This window comes from Eurosta solidaginis, chromosome 5 (assembly GCF_040869045.1).
Source record: "Eurosta solidaginis isolate ZX-2024a chromosome 5, ASM4086904v1, whole genome shotgun sequence".
Taxonomy (NCBI): Eukaryota; Metazoa; Arthropoda; class Insecta; order Diptera; family Tephritidae; genus Eurosta; species Eurosta solidaginis.
The window spans coordinates 42,129,299-42,145,468 of NC_090323.1; the positions used below are offsets into that span (position 1 = coordinate 42,129,299).

General features: G+C 38.2%; 1 protein-coding gene and 1 long non-coding RNA gene across 6 annotated transcripts in view; both read left to right on the forward strand.

Moving 5' to 3' along the window:
- Sytbeta (Synaptotagmin beta) overlaps positions 1-16,170 on the forward strand; it is a 381,108-nt gene that overhangs the window by 66,750 nt on the left and 298,188 nt on the right. The gene's annotated exons all lie outside the window — the stretch shown is intronic.
- On the forward strand, positions 2,346-3,064 carry LOC137253756 (uncharacterized). Its single transcript, XR_010953881.1, has 2 exons — positions 2,346-2,631; positions 2,719-3,064. It is a non-coding gene; the product is annotated as an uncharacterized lncRNA (long non-coding RNA).

Consider the following 16,170-nt stretch of genomic DNA (forward strand, 5'->3'; position numbering starts at 1 on the left):
CGGACGGGCAAGCAGTAACATTTGCACATTATTGCACCTCCTGTCTAGAGGACGATGGCAGGGCGGATACTTTTTGTGCTTCAGCCTGGTCTTCGCTAGGATTATTATACGGCCTTGGGGGTAGCTGTGTTTGTAGTTAGTTTAAGCGCTTTACTACATCTCCTACCTTGAGGACGTTCAAATAATAGAGCAAATCCCATCCGCCTATTCAGATATAGGGTGTGTGACTTTTAAGCAAGGAATGTAAACTGTAAGTTTTTACTCTTTACTGAGCTGCCGCCATTGAGGAGGAGGACCGGCTGAAAATTTTCTACGCGCTACCTTGATGTAGCTGGAATAGCTGAGATTTTCTGTGTTTCCAACTCGGCTTCGCTGATTCAAATATGGCCCTTTTGGAATATATGTCCATGTGTATGAAAAAAAACAGCAACATCTAGAAATGGGTAGACCATGGACCACGGCTTAAAACTCTATTATATCATACAACGTCTACTACATTAGCTCTGATGTTGTTGATTACGAATGACTTGGAAGATTAGATAGGAACTACATTGCCAAATATTATCGTTACCTCTTGCGAATTATAATTCGCTAAAACCCGTCGTAAAGCTATTTTTTCCCCATATAGCTCATATGCGTCCATGTTAAGAAGGGATGAAATCAAACATTTTCTCTATGATCACTGAGCGTCGTCGTACGTATTATAGGAATCCAGAGAGCTCGGAAAAACTTAAGCTACGATGCGAAATATCGAAATACTGCATTCACGAGTACACTGTGCCCTAGCAGAAAGAGAAGTATAGGCAACAGTTATCCGAAGCGAAGACCGAAAAGATATTATATTTATTTACCGAGAAAATATAGCGAGCGCAAAAAGAACGCACTCAGTAAATACTCTACGGACTAACACCATTAGGGCGGTAACTATTTATCGAAAAATAAAGCTCTAGTCCATATTATAAGTCTCCTTTCATACCTGCCGTAAGTTACACAAGTTAATATAAAATTAGATGCGCTTTTCAGTCTTCGAAAGAAATGTTCGCGGAAGATCTGGTTACCTTAACCGAAGCTTCAGGCGAGGGATCAATGCTGTTAGGATTAATGCAATCCAGCCGTGGAGGGAAATTCGGTTTACAAAAATCTGATATTCTGGAGCCCATTCCGTTAATCCCAGTGAAACACGAATGGAAGAACGTTTATATACTCTATAGTCTAATCTATAGTCTAAACCCTCAGTCCACAGTTACATTCGTGCATGGCATCAAATTGACTGCCAAGATGGTAGTGGTATCTGATAGGAGGATCTCCTCAATCAAGCAACGGCCAAAGGCCTTCTCCCTTGAAATACTTGTTTGAAGAGGAAGTACTAAATATATTATTTCTAATTGCTGTTTTTATGTACGGGTTCCTTTTTCGCTCTTATTTGGAATCCAAATCAATAAATAAAGTGTTGGTTGTAAAGATGGAGATTCGGGTTATTAGCGAGCTTTGGGCAATTTTGGTCGTAGTCCTTTTGTTTAGCTATATTTTATTAAAATAATTTTTTAAAAATAAACGATTGTGAGCACACAAATAAATCTATTTGTACTATGGCACTATTGTGAATATTTGGACTGCATTACCGGCAGTTGCTATCAGGCTTTTATATTGGTTGCGCAAGATGCGCATGAGTTCGGCTCGTGAAGTAAGAAGAATCTTTTATTGGCGCCCGGTGTCAAGGCAGAATTGACTAACGGTAGTTGTAAGACAGAGAAATTTCTTTAAGGAGTTAAGCGCCAAAGGAGTAAGTCTGTGTGTTTGGGCTGCAACAAAGTAGATATTTGAGGCGGCACATCGGATAGAACCTCAGACATTCAGAGTAACGATCGCGCTTCCTTTGACGCTAATCATTTCGTTTGGAGTTTTTTTATTTGAATGACACTAAATGTTGCATACTTTTCTGTGCACTTGATGTTGTTTTACAGATTCTAGGCGATGGAGTTTTAGCGTAGCGAACGCTGAAAATTTGGGGTAGAGATCGGCGATCTTTCGGGTCGTTGCACCTATACCACTTTATCTGTAGCAATTGTTTCCATTTCACTGTCACATATTTCCAGGCGTATCACTCATTGAGGTCATGGCCATAAATAAATATTTTCACATAATTTTGTTTTTATTCCCTTGTTTTCATATTTTTGATTCAATCAATATTTGAACGTTTTCGCAGGTGTTTTCGCTCTTTATTATTAAATTTTAGCGAAAACAATAAAACACTCATTAACATTAGTCAATAATCAACCAAATTAAGCTTCCAAAACGTATATAAAGGCGAGGTTCTACACATTGTACCAACAGTTCATTGCAAGCGTTTGAAAACTGAAAACAAAAAAAGAACAAAAATCAATATGCGTACTTTGATTATTTTCGCACTCCTTAGCGTGATCTTTGCCGCTGCCCAACAGGGTGACGCTGCAGCTGTAGGGGAAGTAGACGATATGGTCGTTATAGATAATCCCATCAGCAATGTTCAATCCGAATCGGCAGAAAGGAATAGAGCATCCTTAGGTAATTTCGGTTCAGTGTATCCAGGACAGCGTCCGTATGGAAGAAAACCATCATACGAATCAGCAGAAAGGAACAAAGCATCCTTAGGTAATTTCGGTTCATTGCACCCAGGACAACGTCCGTATGGAAGAAACCCCTCATTCGAATCAGCAGAAAGGAACAAAGCATCCTTAGGTAATTTCGGTTCAGTGTACCCAGGACAACGTCCGTATGGAAGAAAACCATCATTCATAGATGACAGCGCATCCAGTGAAGAGTTATATGGTCAAGGCAGGAAACGTCAACGTAAATACAAAACATCAAAGAAGAACACTAAGTTTGGCAGTGCTACCGATAATGACAACGACAGCGACAGCAGCAGCAGTGAAAGCAAGGAAAGCTATGAAAAATATGGTTATATTAATAATCCAATCAATTAATATGTATTATGCATGAATTCATATTTTTATACGTATATCTCAATATGTAATAAAGTTCAATTAAAGGCACTTTTTATGCTCAGTTGAGCAGAGCTCACAGAGTATATTAACTTTGATTCCATAACGGTTGGTTGTACAGGTATAAAGGAATCGAGATAGATATAGACTTCCATATATCAAAATCATCAGTATCGAAAAAAAATTCGATTGAGCCATGTCCGTCCGTCCGTCCGTCCGTCGGTCCGTCCGTTCGTCCGTCTGTCCGTTAACACGATAACTTGAGTAAATTTTGAGGTATCTTGATGAAATTTGGTATGTAGGTTCCTGGGCACTCATCTCAGATCGCTATTTAAAATGAACGATATCGGACAATAACCACGCCCACTTTTTCGATATCGAAAATTTCGAAAAATCGAAAAAGTGCGATAATTCATTACCAAATACGCATTAAGCGATGAAACTTGGTAGGTGAGTTGAGCTTATGACGCAGAATAGAAAACCAGTAAAATTTTGGACAATGGGCGTGGCACCGCCCACTTTTAAATGAAGGTAATTTAGAAGTTTTGCAAGCTGTAATTTGGCAGTCGTTGAAGATATCATGATGAAATTTGGCAGGAACGTTACTCTTATTACTTTATGTCTGCTTGATAAAAATTAGCAAAATCGGAGAACGACCACGCCCACTTTTTAAAAAAAATTTTTTTTTAATTCAAATTTTAAAAGAAAAGTTAATATCTTTACAGCATATAAGTCAATTATGCCAACATTCAACTCCAGTAATGATATGGTACAACAAAATACAAAAATAAAAGAAAATTTCAAAATGGGCGTGGCTCCGCCCTTTTTCATTTGTCTAGGATGCTTTTAATGCCATAAGTCGAACAAAAGTTAACCAATCCTTGTGAAATTTGGTAGAGACTTAGCTCCTAGGACGATAACTGTTTTCTGTGAAAAAGGGCGAAATCGGTTGAAGCCACGCCCAGTTTTTATACACAGTCGACCGTCTGTCCTTCCGCTCGGCCTTTAACACGATAACTTGAGCAAAAATCGATGTATCTTTACTAAACTCAGTTCACGTACTTATCTGAACTCACTTTGTATTGGTGTAAAAAATGGCCGAAATCCGACTATGACCACGCCCACTTTTTCGATATCGAAAATTACGAAAAATGAAAAAAATGCCATAATTATATACCAAATACGAAAAAAGGAATGAAACATGGTAATTGTATTGGTCTATTGACGCAAAATATAACTTTAGAAAAAAACTTGGTAAAATGGGTGTGACACCTACCATATTAAGTAGAAGAAAATGAAAAAGTTTTGCAGGGCGAAATCAAAAGCCCTTGGAATCTTGGAAGGAATACTGTACGTCGTATTACATATATAAATAAATTAGCGGTACCCGACAGATGATCTTCTGGATCACCCTGGTCCACATTTTGGTAGATATCTCGAAAACGCCTTCACATATACAACTAAGGGCCACTCCCTTTTAAACCCTCATTAATACCTTTAATTTGATACCCATATCGTACAAACACATTCTAGAGTCACCCCTGGTCCACGTTTATGGCGATATCTCGAAAAGGCGTCCACCTATAGAACTAAGGCCCACGCCTTTTTAAAATACTCATTAACACCTTTCAATTGATACCCATATCGTATAAACAAATTCCAGAGTCACCCCTGGTCCATCTTTATGGCGATATCTCGAAAAGGCGTACATCTATAGAACTTAGGCCCACGCTCTTTTAAAATACTCATTAATACCTTTTATTTGATACCCATATCGTACAAAATAAATTCTAGAGTCACCCCTGGTCCACCTTTATGGCGATATCTCGAAAAGACGTCCACCTATAGAACTTAGGCCCACTCCCTTTTAAAATTATCATTAACACATTTCATTTGATACCCATATCGTACAAACAAATTCTCGAGTCAGGCCTGGTCCACCTTTATGGCGATATCCCTAAATGGCGTCCATCTATAGAACTATGGCCCACTCCCTCATAAAACACTCTTTAATGCCTTTTATTTGATACACATGTCATACAAACACATTCCAGGGTTTCCCTCGGTTCATTTTCCTACATGGTTATTTTCCCTTATGTTGTCACCATAGCTCTCAACTGAGTATGTAATGTTCGGTTACACCCGAACTTAACCTTCCTTACTTGTTTTGATTATTTTATAGCACCAAAAAATCGGCTGAAGTTTTAATTTTTATGTAGAGGAAACCTCATTACGGCTATTACAAGATCTATTTTTTTTTTAGCTTAAACCAGTTCTAAAAGAATGATGAAATTGACCGGTTAAATTGACGCAGTTAAATCCGTCTTAATATCTGACTTAAAATTCCGATTCCAATAAAAGCTGGGTAATCGCAAGAAACTTAGGTGTCCTCTTAACTTCATCGTGGAGCTTCTTTTAAGAACTCAACGTTCTATAGGGTTCATCCACGGCATCGATGCAAGACGACATCGCAGACATCGTTCTGCCTGATCGCACACTAGCTGCTTCTTTTTGTTCCCTCTCTCTCCATTTCCTCAGTAATAAGATTTCATCGAATAGTTCTGTCGCTGGTAAAACTCCAAAAAAAAAATTCCTATTCCTAGCCCTATACATATTCCTACTCATTTTCCTATTCTTATTCCTGATTCAGTTTCTATTGCTATTCCTTGTCCTATCCCTAGTGCTATTCCTCTTCTTGGATCTTTCCTATTTCCTATTCCTAGTTCTACTCCTATCCCTTTTTCTATTCCTCTTCCTCCTCATGTCCTTTTTCTATTCCTATTCCTACTCTTATTCCTATTCCTATTTCTATTGCTATTCTTATACCTTTTATTATTCTCATTCATTCCTATTCATACTCCTAAGCCTATTCCTACTCCATATCTAGTCCTATTCGCCTTCCTATTTCTATTCCTATTCCTATATCCTCTCCATATACATATCCTTATTCTTCTTCCTATGACTCTTCTTCTTCCATCTTTTTCTGTTTATTCTCCTCTTACTTTTCCTATTTTCCTAATATTGGCTCCAACACCCGCCCTTTTCCTTTTCCCTTTTCTTCTCGTCTCCTCTCCAATATTTGTTCTGTTTTTCCCCCAAACAGTAGGGATTTGTTCTATTCTGCCAAATTCCGGCACCCATGGGAATATTACCTCGGCCAAAGGGTAATTTCTGCAATGAAAAGCTTATGAGTGAAAATTCATTTACCATGCAGTTGTCGTTCGCAGTCGGCATAAAACATATAGGTCCGGTTCCGCCAATTTGTAGAGAAAATTAATTTTCGGGCCTTGCATTTTTTTAAAATATAACTGAGACGTCTACGGAGCAAGTTTCGAGAAATGCACCCTTTTTATCTAGTTCATCCGCTTTTTCATTCCCACTTATTCCCATTTACCCTCAGTATAGATGTATGCTTCTCCCTACCCCCTTTTTCAGGGATTGCTTACAGGGATATCTTACACACTTCCAGATGCTGTTATATAAGAGATCATTGCCTTAATTGCTGCTTGGCTGTCAATATAAAAGTTGCCGTGGCTGCAGTTTAAGCTATTCTCTTCCAGTGTTTCTACTGCTTTGGTTACGACTAATATTTCCCCTGAAAAAAGCTACGTTCATCTGGCAGGTTGTAGGATCCGTTTATTTCCGTATCAGCACAGAATACCGCAGACCATACTCCTTCCACTACTTTGGAACCATCGGTGTACACGTGTATCGCCTCGTCTGCCATTTGGGCACCATTGCGCTAACCATCCACCTCTATCAGGTAGTCTGTTTGTCCTGTAATTGTTAACGCTATACTTCTATGTCCGTATGGTCTGGGCTCAAGCTAACCAGGGACCTTGAACCTAGTTGCAGTTTTAACGCCATGTTCTTTTCCAACAGGTCTACATGTGGAATGTGCAGAATGCCGTACAGTACAGCCGTCGGGGTTGTTTTCAGGCATCCCATAATTCTAAGTATTGATAGCCAGCATACTCCATTTAATTTTTCAGGTAGGTTCTTTTTTTGTGTGGCTGTCCACGAAAAAAAATACTTCGACGAGAGAGACGGTGATAAACCCCACGTACGCCCCAGCATTATTTTACATGCATAAAGTGCCGTCGAGGCCTATTTCACTCTCTCTCTACGTTGAGCTTCTACGACAACTTACTGTCTAGAATGATTTCTGGATAGTTTTGCAAGGTTACTCCTGCGTCACCCCTCTTGACCTTAGTTTCCCAGGTATTTATATCCCGAAGCGCCTGATCGATCAAAGAGCAAAATGTTGGAAGGCAATTTCCACTTGTGACAATTGGACCATCTCTGCGTAAGCCGTAAGTTTGAGGGTCTCTCATCGACGGCTGAGCAGTTGGTTGATAACCAGTGTCCACAACAGAGGTGATATTACCCTGCCCAAATCTTCGGGGAGTGTGTCTTTATCGCTACAACAACAACCAATACCATAAAAATTTTCGACTGTTTGCATAGGGCCTTAAATTTTTCTAACCAAATTTATCGCCCTTGATGTTGCCAATTGGCGTCAGTTTTCGCGTAACAGGGATACCTTGGGTGATTTGGTGCGCAACGGCCAATATCGCCAATAACGGTTAAGCGCCAATTAATGAATGATTATCTCTTTTAAATAATAACAAAATAGTTGGTTCGAAAACTCATTGGGTTGATGGCTACAAAAAAATGTTTCACTTTTTATTTATTCAAAATATTGTTTTCGTTAAATCAATATTAAGTTTTTTGGACGTTTTGGCAGGTGTTAAATTTATTACATGTTTGCAAATAAACAGTTCTTGTCTTTGGTTAGTCAAGAACAACTAAACCATGTAAGTAAATACAAATTGTATACGGAACGAATATTACAAGAGGTATTTAAAGCCGATCTTCTGCAACTTCAAGCATTAGTCTAAATCGAAGTAAACTAAAAAAAAGTTAACTAAAAACAAAAAATAAAAAAGTCAATATGCGTACGTGGGTTATTTTTGCACTTCTCATCGTGATTGTCGCAGCCGCCCAATAGGGCGAGGCAGCAGCTGTACATGAGCCTGGAATCTTACATGTTATCGGTGCTGTAGATAAAGGAATCAAAAAAATTGAAGCCCTATTCTCAGGAGAAGACGACGAAGATACAGTTGCTGAGAGATCACTATCCAGCTTGCCTGCAATCAGAGAACACTTATGTCATCACGGCTCATTGTTCCATCGCTGTCCATTTGGAAAGAAACCAGCGGCGCCAGCAGAACCAGAAACACCAGTTGTAGATGATGATGATGATGAGGCTAGCAATGTTGTAGGCGATGAGAAAACCGATAATGAGTCGGCTGATAATGAGGCGGCTGATAGTGAGGAGGACAATGATGATTATAGGAATAATAGTGAATCTGAAGATGATGATTAAATTCATATATTTGTTTAGTATAACGCGTTACATTCATGCTTGCGTATGTATATATATAGCAGTATTCCGCTAATGGAGAAATAAACAGTTCCTTTGCTTTTTTTAGCTTCACAAACTCGGCGGAATTTCTTTTTTTACCGGTGCAATGCATTGTGGTACTACCGAACTATTTTGATGCTGTATTGAAAATTCGGAAGGTTGAAGGGTCAGGAGCTACCATGGGGTGCCTTTTGGTTTTCGAAGCGAAGATAGATTTGTTACCACTAAGAAATCCAGAATCACGCCTCTACGAACTTTACTAGCTCTGATATATTTAGGTTACATCGGACACATTCCTTTTTCGTAATAGGAGAGTTCTGATGAGGTTAAGTTCGTAAAAATCTAGCATAAATTCTCAGAACTCTTCTGAGAGTCAGTCGTGACAATTCTGAAATCTCTTAATGAGAAACGCAAGGTAAACAATTTTTTTCGTTAGAGACTTTTAATTATTTTAATATTACATTCTAGTGCTTCCGAAAGCTGCAGAGGGAGCTTCTGCTAGGTCATTCCCACATATTTGGCTTGAAGCTTCACCTATGTATGTTATCAAGGCTTGCCCATCAAAATGTTGTGCGTAGATAGTGTTGTGCGCTGAGACTGAAACCAGCCACATAAGGCCGACTTCCGATGCAATTCTTTGCAAAAGAAAGAATAAGAGGAACTATGGCGGCCATGACAAATATTTTTGACGCTTAACTATCTTTTCAGTTCTGTGAAGGATGACCAAGAATAAACATTTTCTATACGTCTGCTTCCTCCTAGCTGGGTTGGGTTTTTGTGCTTCAGCCTGGTCTTCTCTAGGATCATATATTGGGTTTTTGCGGTAGCTGCGTTTCTAGATAGTTTAAGCTCTTTACTACATCTCCTTTCTTGAAGACGATCAAATAATAGAGCAAATCCCATCTGCCTGTACAGATATCGCTGGCATCGGGTGTGTGACTTTTAAGCAAGACATGTAAGCTGTAAGTTTTTATTCTTTACTGCGCTACCGGCATTGAGGCGGAGGAAACAGCTGAAAATTGTTTGCGCGAAACTTTGACGAAGATGGAATAGCTGAGATTTTCTGTGTGTTTCAACTCAGCTTCGCTGATTCAAACATGGCCATTTTGGAATAGATGTCCATTGTGTAAAAAACAACAACAACATCTAGAAATGTGTACACCTGGGACAACTTAGAATCATATTCGATCGTACATCAATTACATTAGCTCTGATGTTGTTGATTACGACTGACTAGGAAGATTAGATGGGAACTACATCGCAAAATATTATCGTTACCTCTTGTGAATTATAATTCGCTACAATCCGTCGTAAAGCTATTTTTTCCACATATGGCTCATATGCGTCCATGTTAAGAAGGGATGAAATCAAACATTTTCTCTATGATCACTGAGCGTCGTCGAAGGTATTATAGGAATCCAGAGAGCTCGGAAAAACTTAAGCTACGATGCGAAATATCGAAATACTGCATTCACGTGCAATGTGCCCTAACAGAAAGAGAAGTATGGGCAACAGCTTTCCGAAGCGAAGACCGAAGAGACATATATTTATTTATCGAGAAAATATAGCGAGCGCAAAAAGAACGCACTCAGTAAATACTCTACGGACTAACATCATTAGGGCGGGAACTATTTATCGAAAAATAAAGCCCTAGTCCATATTATAAGTCTCCTTTCATACCTGCCGTAAGTTACACAAGTTTGATGACTATATAAAACTAGATGCGCTTTTCAGTCTTGCAAAGAAATGTTCGCGGAAGATCTGGGTACCTTAACCGAAACTTCAGGCAAGGGGCCAATGCTGTTAGGCTCAATACAAACCAGCCGTGATATTCATAGAGGAGCTCATACGCAGAAATTTGCTCAATGTGCCATATTTTATTCCGATAATCCCAGTGAAACACGAATTGAAGAACGTTTATACTCTATCGTCTAAACCCTCAGTCCACAGTTATATTCCCGCATGACATCAAATTGACTGCCAAGATGGCAGCGGTGTCTGATAGGAGGATATCTTCAATCAAGCAACGATCAAAGGCCTTCTCGGCTGAAATATTTGTTCGAAGAGCGCAACTGAATGTAGACTATTGCTAAATAAAACGGACTAGATTTACACTACAGCAGTGATGTGGTTTACAGGTTACAGCAGATTTCCTGAAAACTATGCAGTCGACAAGCTAGCGAGAAAGGCCGCCAGATAGAGATGAATCAGATAAAGAACATCGCGCATACTGACTTGGGCTTGACGTGATGTCGGCTAAAGCCAATTGGTCACTGGAACCGACATGTGAAAGGGTAAATAGCGCAACGTTACAATAAGAACCAATCAAAGTTCATTATGAAACTGCGTGTACCGAAGAAGATTGACCGTTGAGCTATATGACTCTTACATAGTAAAATTTAAGATGTATGAAGATGATACGGTACAGAACGTATTCTTAACAGAAGAAGTCTATGGAAGCACATGCAGAACGAGCCATACTCCCTAGGAAGTACTGAATGAAGAATGAAGTAATATTCCTCGGAATCTTTTATTGGCGCCCGGTGTCAAACCAGCTAACAGTAGTTGTAAGACAGAGAGAGCTCTTTAAGCAGTTAAGCGCTAAAGAAGTAAGTATGTGCATTTGGGCTGCAACAAAGTAGATATTTGAAGCGGCGCATCGGATAGAACCTCGGACATTCAGAACACGATCGCGATTTCTTTGACGCTAATCATTTGGTTTGAATTTTTTATACTCAGTTGAGCAGAGCTCACAGAGTATATTAAGTTTGATTGGATAACGGTTTGTTGTACAGGTGTAAAGGAATCGAGATAGATATGGACTTCCCTATATCAAAATCATCAGTATCGAAAAAAATTTGATAGAGCCATGCCCGTCCGTCTACCCGTTAACACGATAACTTGAGTAAATTTTGAGGTATCTTGATGAAATTTGGTATGTAGGTTCCTGTGTACTCATCTCAGATCGCTATTTAAAATGAGCGATATCGGACTATAACCACGCCCACTTTTTCGATATCGAAAATTTCGAAAGACCGAAAAAGTGCAATAATTCATTACCAAAGACAGATAAAGCGATGAAATTTGGTAGGTGAGTTGAACTTATGACGCAGAATAGAAAATTAGTAAAATTTTGGAGAATGGGCATGGCACCGCCCACTTTTAAAAGAAGGTAATTTAAAACTTTTGCAAGCTGTAATTTGGCAGTCGTTGAAGATATCATGATCAAATTTGGCAGGAACGTTACTCCTATTACTATATGTACGCTTAATAAAAATTAGCAAAATCGGAGAAGGACCACGCCCACTTTTAAAAAAAAATTTTTTTTTTTTAAGTAAAATTTTAACAAAAAATTTAATATATTTACTGTATATAAGTAAATTATGTCAACATTCAACTCCAGTAATGATATGGTGCGAAATATAACTTTAGAAAAAACTTTGTAAAATGGTTGTGACAGCTACCATATTAAGTAGAAGAAAATGAAAAAGTTCTGCAGGGCGAAATAAAAAACCCTTGAAATCTTGGCAGGTATTACATATATAAATAAATTAGCGGTATCCAACAGATGATGTTCTGGGTCACCCTAGTCTACATTTTGGTCGATATCTGGAAAACGCCTTCAGCTATACAACTACCACCACTCCCTTTTAAAACTCTCATTAATACCTTTAATTTGATACCAATATCGTACAAACACATTCTAGAGTCACCCCTGGTCCATCTTTTTGGCGATATCTCGAAAAGGCGTCCACCTATAGAACTAAGCCCCACGCCCTTTTAAAAAACTCATTAACACCTTTCATTTTATACCCATATCGTACAAACAAATTCTAGAGTCAACCCTGATCCACCTTTATGGCGATATCCCTAAATGGCGTCCACCTATAGAACTATGGCCCACTCCCTCATAAAACACTCTTTAATGCCTTTTATTTGATACACATGTCATACAAACACATTCCAGGGTTTCCTCCGGTTCATTTTCCTACATGGTTATTTTCCCTTATGTTGTCACCATAGCTCTCAACTGAGTATGTAATGTTCGGTTACACCCGAACTTAACCTTCCTTAGTTGTTTTGATTTGAATATAAACAGCTCCCGAATTCCATCTTTCGCTACGCTAAAGCTCCATCCCCAAAAATCTCTAAAACAGTATCAAGTGCAAGAGAAGCCTGCAAGATTTAGTATCATGTCATCTTACCGTAAAAGTATAGGAGCTAAGCAGTTTCTGCTTGTGTTAATATAGTACTAAATGTTGCATACTTTTCTGCGCACTTTATATTGTTTTACAGATCGTAGGCGATGGAGTTTTAGCGTAGCGAGTGCTGGAAATTTGGGTGTAGATCGGCGATCTTTTGGGTCGTTCCCCTGTACCACTTCACCGTAAGCAATTGTTTCCATTTCACTGTCACATATTTCCAGGCGTATCACTCATTGAGGTCTTGGCCATAAATAAATATTTTCATGAAATTTTTTTTTATTCCCCTGTTTTCATATTTTTGATTCAATCAATATTTGAATGTTTTCGCAGGTGTTTTCGCTCTTTATTATTAAATTTGAGTGAAAAAAATTTTTTTGTTCACGCAAAACTACCAATTTACATACATTACTCAATAAACAACTAAATGAAGTTTCCAAAACGTATTTAAAGGCGACGCTCTGCACATTGTACCAACAGTTCATTGTAAGCGTTTGTAAACTTAAAACAAAAAAATCAATATGTGTACTTGGATTCTTTTCGCACTACTTAGCGTGATCGTTGCCGCTGCCCAACAGGGTGAGGCTGCAGCTGTAGGGGAAACAGATAATTTGGCCGCTATAGGTAGACCAGTCAGCAATGTTCAATCCGAATCAGCAGAAAGAAATCAAGCATCCTTAGGAAATTCCGGTTCATTGTATCCAGGACAACGTCCGTATGGAAGAAACCCATCATACGAATCATCAGAAAGAAATCAAGCATCCTTAGGTAATTACGGTTCATTGTATCCAGGACAACGTCCGTATGGAAGAAACCCATCATACGAATCAGCAGAAAGAAATCAAGCATCCTTAGGAAATTCCGGTTCATTGTATCCAGGACAACGTCCGTATGGAAGAAACCCATCATACGAATCAGCAGAAAGAAATCAAGCATCCTTAGGTAATTACGGTGTATTGTATCTAGGACAACGTCCGTATGGAAGGAGACGTCCGTATGGTAGAGATAGCGACAGTGAGAGCGACAGCGACAGCAATAGCAACAGCAGTGAAAGCAAGGAACGCTATGACCAATACGGTTATATTATTAATCGAGTCAATTAATATGTATTTTGCATGAATTCATAATTTATACGTATGTATATCGCAATTACGTAATGTGGCGTTAAAGTTCAATTAAATGCACTTTTTTGGATTATTTTATAGTACCAAAAAATATACCGAAGTTTTAATTTTTATGAAGAGAAAATCTCTTTACGGCTATAAATAGATCTATTCTTATTTTTTTTAGCTTAAACCAGTTTCTAAAAGAATAATGACATTGACCAGCAAAGGCAGTCAAATCAGTCTTAATATCTGACTCGGCTAATCGATAGAAACATGGGTTCAACTTATTTTCATCGAAGTCCTTCTTTTAAGAACTCATCGTTCTATAGATTTCATCCACGGCATCGATATTTCCAATCTTCGTCATTAGTTAAAAACAAGACGACGTCGCAGACATCGTTCTGCCTGAACTCACTCTAGCTGCATCTTTCTCTTACCTCTCTCTCCATTTCCTCAGTAATAAGATTTCATCGAATAGTTCTGTCGCTGGTAAAACCCGCAAAAAATAAAACTCGTTCATTTCGCATTTTACTTCCCCTCTAGCCCTCTTCCTCGACCTCTTTCACTTCCTCCTAATCATCGTTTTCCTATTCCTTTTGCTATTCCTATTCCTATTCCTAGTCCTGTACCTATTCCTACTCCTATTCCTGGTCCTGTACCTATTCCTATTCCTAGACCTCTACCTATTCCTACTTCTATTCCTTTTCCTATTTCTATTCCAACTCCTATTCATATTTCTATTCCTGCTTCTATTTCCATTCCTAATCCTAGTCTTGTACCTATTCCTAATCTTAGTCCTGTACCTATTCCTACTCCTTTTTCTGTTCCTATTCCTAAAGCTATTCCTATTCCTAGTTCTCTCCCATTCCAATTCCTATCGCGTTTCCTATTCCTCTTCCTGTCCCTGCTCTTTTCCCTATTTAAACCCTTTCACTTCCCCTATTTCTCTTTCTATTTCTATTCCTTTTCTTTTCTAATCCTAGTCTTTCTCCTATTCCTAGTTATTTTCCATGCCAATTTCCCATTCCTATTCCTATTCCTCTTCCTGTTCTTGTTGTTTTCTTTATTTCTATTTCTATTCCTATTATTGTTCTGTTTCTTAGGCTTAGGTTGAGGATTACCTATTCATATTCCCAAAGCTATTCCTATTCCTAGTTCTTTCCCACTCCTAATCCTGCTATTCCTATTCTTTATCCTATTTCTATTCCTATTCCTAAGCTTAATCCTTTTCCTATTTCTATTGATAGTCTTATACCTTTTCTATGCATTCCCATTCATTCCTAATACTATGCCTATTCATACTCCTAATCCTATACCTACTACTTATCCTACTCCTATTCCTCTCCCTGCTCCTATTCCTATATTCTCTCCCTTTTCTTCTTCTTCCTATAACTCTTCTTCTTCCTCCTTTCCCTCTCTATTCTCCACTTAAAATAAATAATAATAATAATAATTCTCCACTTACTTTTCCTTTTTCTTATCCTATTTTCCTAACACTTGCTCTCCAACACCCGCCCTTTTTATATCTTTCATGAACATGAAATGATGTATTAACTTTGGTCCGATGTTTGTAACGTTGAGGCGACGAACTGAGTTGATATAGCCATGTACGTCTGTCCGTCCGTGTGTCCGTCCGTCTGTCTGTTTGAACGCAAACTAGTCCCTCAAATTTTGAGATATCTCAATGAAATTTGGTACAATGATGTATTTTTGTATTATATTAGACATTTGTCGGATCCGGTAGGATCGGACCACTATAACATATATCTCCCATACAACCGATCGTTCAGATAAGACGATTTTGATCATTCCTGTCGCAATTTAGAAAGTAAAAACGGGAAACTCGGTGATATATATTCTAATATATCATAGAAGATTTTCTGAAAAAATCACTTTGATCGGGGCTATATATAGTATATATCCCATACAACCGATCGTTCAGATTGAAAGGTTTTTGGCCATTTCTCCCTTAATTTCCAATATAAAAGCGTTAAACTTGGTGATATTTATTCTAATATATCGTAGAAGATTTCATAAAAAAATTATTTCGATCGGAGCTATATATAATATACATCCCATACAACCGATCGTTCAGATAGGAAGATTTTTGGCCATTTCTCCCTTAATTTAGAAAGTATAAACGTAAAACTCGGTGATATATATTTTAATATATCATAGAAGATTTCCTGAAAAAATCACTTTGATCGGAGCTATATATAGTATATATCCCATACAACCGATCGTTCAGATAGAAAGGTTTTTGGCCATTTCTCCCTTAATTTCCAATATAAAAGCGTTAAACTTGGTGATATTTATTCTAATATATCGTAGAAGATTTCATAAAAAAATTATTTCGATCGGAGCTATATATAATATACATCCCATACAACCGATCGTTCAGATAGGAAGATTTTTGGCCATTTCTCCCTTATTTTCCAATATAAAAACGTTAA